This window comes from Haliaeetus leucocephalus, unplaced genomic scaffold, assembly GCF_000737465.1.
Source record: "Haliaeetus leucocephalus isolate CR32 unplaced genomic scaffold, Haliaeetus_leucocephalus-4.0 Scaffold284, whole genome shotgun sequence".
NCBI lineage: Eukaryota > Metazoa > Chordata > Aves > Accipitriformes > Accipitridae > Haliaeetus > Haliaeetus leucocephalus.
In genome coordinates, this window is record NW_010972720.1 from 6,320,896 (window position 1) to 6,326,578 (window position 5,683).

The following is a 5,683-nucleotide window of genomic DNA, read 5'->3' on the forward strand; positions in this document are numbered from 1 at the left end:
AAGAACTAAGAGTGTGTTTTTCACATGCCCTGTGCTGAGTAGCAGAATCACAGAAATGCAGCATGCATGTTAGTGTGTATCTCAGGTAAAAGCACACAAAAAATCCTTTGTTTATTGTGGGCAAAAAGGGGCTCAGTTATTTTCCATTAAAGTCACCTGGATTCCTCCATTTACTTGAATGGAAGAGGATCAAGCTTCAGAGCTCAAGTAAGACAATAAAGATGGTTGCCACATATTTGCATAAGATTAACTTGTTACCATTCCTCACCTGCCTTCCCTAAACACCATCTGCACACTTCGTGAGTTGTTTGGCGTGGTGATTGGCTCTGAAGCCAGAAAGCAAATCCACCCATCATTTATGCTTTAAAACAGTAGGTAAGGAAGAAGAGTCACTGTCTGAAAGCTGTTTCCTGGAGAGGAGAACAGAGACTTGTTACTTCAGCCACAAGTGGACAGATCCGTGTTGGAAATGACAGGGAATGATCCATGTGGCTCTACCCATCACAGCAGCCAGATGCTGCCCCTCAGCTGGTTCCCTCCTCTAAGGAGCTGCAGTTCCTAGGCCAGTCAGCATGCTCCACAGCACCTGTGAGATGTTGGTGTTGTCCACCTCCTGCCAACTTCCAGAGGGCATTCTGAACAGAGCGGATACTCTCAAAAAGGAGCAGTGAGGTTCTGCTCAAAACAAAGTGACAATATGTCAGTATGCTCTGATGGAAGCAATGATGTCATATAAAAGTGAATTCCTTAATATCTCCAGCCTTGGGCCTATCAACTTCTCAAAACACTTTTGGGTACAGTCATGGGATGAGAGTATGGAAGCTGAATGGGAAGAACTGTAAAAATAGGTAAATAGTTATTACAAAACAAAGCACAAAGTACACATAGTTTGCACACTTTACTCCATTTTTCACTCTGCTTACGGTGAGATAAACAGAACCCATCAGTTCGAAGAAAAAAGATGAGCTGGATATTGCAGCTGCCTTCTTCCCCATGTTAATACAAGTCAACTGATAGCTAATTTGGGCTCAGGAAGAGATTTTCTTTTAGAGCATATTGACAGAAAACTTGGAACGTCTCCAGGTTTTGAAAAGATGTTTGCATTTGGATGAGGAAGAACATACATCTCCTGATCAGTGCGGGATGTTTATTACTTGTTGCTACAGAGCTCTTTGATAGAGCTGAGGGTGAGGCTAGCTGGGAAAAAAACACATGCCCGTGTTTTCAGGAAATGTACTGGTTTAGTTTATCACCTTATTGAAATTATCTGATGTTAGGCCATGTCTTATTTTTAGGTGTCCTACACTTGTGTAAATGAAAGAGAAAAATAGTAATGGTTGTTTCCATATGATTTGTGTTCCACCAGATAAATCAAGGCTAATATTTAAGGAAAATCAAAAGTGATTACAACTGCCATTACAGGGAAGTATCTTTTTTGGATGACCTGTTGTTAGAGAAGTTTTCAAGAATAGCTACAAACACGCTACTATATCTGTAGCTCTGACAAGGACAGCCTCTTCCTGGAATATCACCTATATGAAGGTCAGCTATGGCCTTTCTATACAACTTTTCTATGGCTTATAGCTTTCTTCAGCTGACTTTTTAAAAAGCCCATCTGGCTTGTACTCATTCTTTCTTTTCTTTGCATTTCTCTTCTTGGTATCTTGGAGAATTCTTCATCCTCTTCATCCCATGGAAACCAGAGAAGCATACCCACCGAGAAATATATATCATCGAAAATCAGTTCTGTTCCATTTACTTAAAAGAAGCACCCTGTGATCATCCTTTGAGCATTTCCACTAAATGCTAAGTAGGTCTTTCACACTTACAGCCCCTTATGGACTTATCCTCATCAATAATGCTGCTTTTCATTATTTCTTCCACAGGCTGAAACTCTTCCTGGGGTATCAATGGAAAGAAAAAAAAGTCTAACCAACTTGTGTATTATTAGGTGAAACAGGACAGGAATCAGCTATGGTTTCAGGATGTAAAATCAGGATTATGAAAGATGAGAGGCAAAACTGCAAATGGGGAAAATAAGATTTGGATTAAATATCTAGAAATATTTTAGCATAGTAAAATCTACAATATAATGAAATAATCTTTCACAAAAAGAAGGGGAGTACTCTGATTGGCACTTTAAAAAACTATACTGGGAAATGATAAAGTTGGGATCTATTCTCCATGAAAAATTGAGGTAGTTTAGAGACATATAAATAAATCTAAATAAACTGAACATAGGACGTCTGTGTATTATTTACTCTTGGAAGACAACCATTGAGGCGGGTTTTATGCAATACACCCTAATAACACAACCCTGATACCACTGTGACTATCAACCGCAAGCTGACAATTCTCCACTCAGTGGAGAGGGCTGGTGGAAATGTATGGTCATTCTGCCTGTCCACCTCTACAAATAGCAGGGTTTTGCTCTATCATGCCTCTTCTTATCTCCAGATTATTCTCACAAACAGACATCGAAAGAAGAGACATGGTTGGGTCGCAGATGCTATCAACCTGCAAACTTGAGTCCAATACATCAAAATTCTCCAGTGCTTGCTCCTAGCCATTCTGAGGCATGATCAAACCAGAGAATTCATCCTGCTACTCTTGCTTTCCTCCCTGCTGAGGCTTCAAACATGCAGCAAGCTGAGGCTTCTTTTCCTGGGGAAATCTGGTCTAACATTACTGCTGCATTCTTAAGACTACTCAAAATTTAAATCTTTTAGTGTTCAAAAGCAGCAGATAACATTTAAAGTCAGGAAACGCTAGCTGATCTCTGCTGTACCTTAGATACTGCTTCCCCCATAGTGACAAACAGCAAGTTTTTAGCACAGAAACCACCTGTAACTGATGTTACTAATTATTCTAAAAAGACTTTCTTGGTTATTTCTTTACCAGTGGTGCATACATAGTTTCTTGCCGGGAAAAAAGTGATGTCAAATTGTTATTTTTAAATTAACATTAATTGTAATTAATTTTTAATTTAAAATAACATGTTAATTTTTCATGAACATTTTTGCTTTATTTTTCTGCTCTGTAGGGGAAATCTCTGTTTCTCAGCTTTATTTCTTCATGAGGTGGCAGAACAATACAGCCATTCAAATTTGCTATAAGCAGAAACACAACCCCTCAAAACAGCCAACATCTTTCTAAAGAATATAGTATCACTTACATTAATCCAGGTCCTTTTGCACTGGTATACAGGTAGTGTTTTTTGCCTGTACAGTAAGTGTTATCTGTTAATATTATATGAAAGAATTCAATTGATGAGGCTTCAGTCACTCACAAGTGACAGCAATGAACACCATACAATAAAGCGTCAGTGGTTTACTGCTGATGGAAGTGAAAGTAACTAGGTTATTTTGACTTTCTAAAGCTATTGTGCAAAAATGAGACATGTAGCATAAAATGATCTGAGGCTTAGCTTCATTAATCTGAGCTGTTGCAATACACAAAAAAGAGGCAGCTGGTTTTATTGGCGTTACGTATTTTAAGATGAAGGTGTCCTCTTAAGAACATGAACACACTGAGTTGCAGACTTCCTGGGTTTTTTGGCCAGAGTGACATCAGCGTAATAAAGAATGTTTTGAAAGTACTGCCTACAACTTTGTTTTCATTCATTTTTATGAACTTGCCAACGCATTGGTGACTTGGGCAAAGCTGTCCATCTACAACTACAATGACTCAACATCTTAGACGTAGCCATCTGAAAATCACTGTCATGTAGGATACCAGCTTAGCAGCTGCACGAGTTGGAAGTTACGAATATGTTTAAATACTTTTATGAACTGGGGTCTTAAGAAAATACTACTTGCAGACTGCCATCACGTCAGATGCTGATCTGCAGGGTGGTCAGACAAAGTCAGTGAAGTTCAACACACTAATTTTGTTGTAGGACTAGCCATGGAGCCATCTGGCACAGATCACGTATTCACAGAATTGTAGAAAAACACACAGGCTGGAAGGGATCCTCTGGAGGCCATCAAAGCAGAGCCAGCTTCAAAGACAGATCAGGTTGTGCCAGGCCTCATCCAGTTAGGCTCCAAAAATATCCAAGGATGAAGACTATATAACCTGTGCTGGTGCTTAACCACTACTCTAGATCATGCCATCCTGAAATGTTATCTACAGGGTTAGTATGGGTACTCTTTTAGTGCTGGCCACTCACCTATAGGTAGAAATGTCAGACAGAAGGGGCCTTGGAAATTTTTTTTTTTCTTTTTACCCTTGAATTCAATCATCTCTGATGCTGTTTTTTCTAAGTTTGCCAGATGATGTATTTTTCCCCACTTTTTTTCAGGTTCCTGAAATACAAATGCAACATACTGCAAAACATACAGGTCTCTTCAGGATGTTTCAAGACTCGCACAAGATTTTTTTTTTTTCCTGGTGCTTACCCATTATTATTCATGTAGTAAAGATCAGAAAAATGTCTGAAAGAGACGTGGGGATGAAATCTCAACCTTTTAGTAATTCTGTCTGGTTTATCATTCTCCCAGTAGGAAAAAGTATATAGCTAAAATGTATATTTCTAGTTTTGTTTCCTATTATATTTGCTGTGGCCAACATTTGACACAAATTCTGCAACAGCCTTGGGAAAGACAGGATACTCTGTCAAAATTGGGAGATTTGTTGGCAGGTAAGTGGGTTTTAAAAGGCTAAACTTCTTCGACGCCTTATTTAAAATTCTCTGAAACGATTCCTCAGGATAAAATGTCACCCAGCTTCCCTAAGTAATAGTTTATCACAAATCATTTTGCTCTTCTTTAAAGCTAAATCAGGTGGCTCTTGTTACAGGCGAGAACAGTCTAAACTGCTGCTTCTTGCAGTTGGAGAACATGAATTAATTAGATGCCTCACTCCATCAACTGCTACAGGGAGAAAAGCTTGACTATGGAGCACACTCTTGTGTACCAGACATAAACTTGCCTTCCCGGCACACAGCCCGTCACTATGCTATTGGTACAAACCTCACTTCATGATGAAAACTGCTCTTTAGAAATAAATTGTTGGAGATATAGCTCACGAGACTATTTGGAAGAGAAATATGCAAGCCATCTGCAAACAATTTAATGTGTATATTCATTTTATTGCAATATAACTTGCTCGGATCCCCCTCCTGTCAGACACAATGCCTTTGGAAAGGTGCGTTTCGAGAGACTTAGTAGTATCAGATTTTGTATGCCAAAACATCACAAGAAAATGAGAGGATGGTGCAAAGGGTAAGGCTTCAGCATGAAACGTAAAACTTCTGCACTTTACTGCATGCTCAAAAATCTTTTGTGTTACTTCCTGAAAACGTGGGAAGGTTCAGGGTCAGGACTGAAAACAGTGCAGGACATGACGGCCTATACCGGCAAGAAGTGTAATCCGTGACAGCCGCAACACGTCCTCGAGACAGACTCCTCGACGTCTCCAGGGTCAAGAGAACATTTTGGGAAGAGCGAATAAACACGGGGGGGAAGCCTGACCGAAGAAGGGCGTTAATCAGTGCTAACAAACACAGCCCACGGGAGCAGGAGGAGGCACGCCTGAGGGACCCTCGCGGCCTTCAGAGCCAGCTCGCAGCGCCGCTCCCCGCCCCGCTAACGACTCCGCAGCGGCAGAAGCTGACTGAAAGCTGCAGGTAAAACGGGACTACTCACACCTGGCGGTCATGTCCGCTCTCTTCACCTTCACC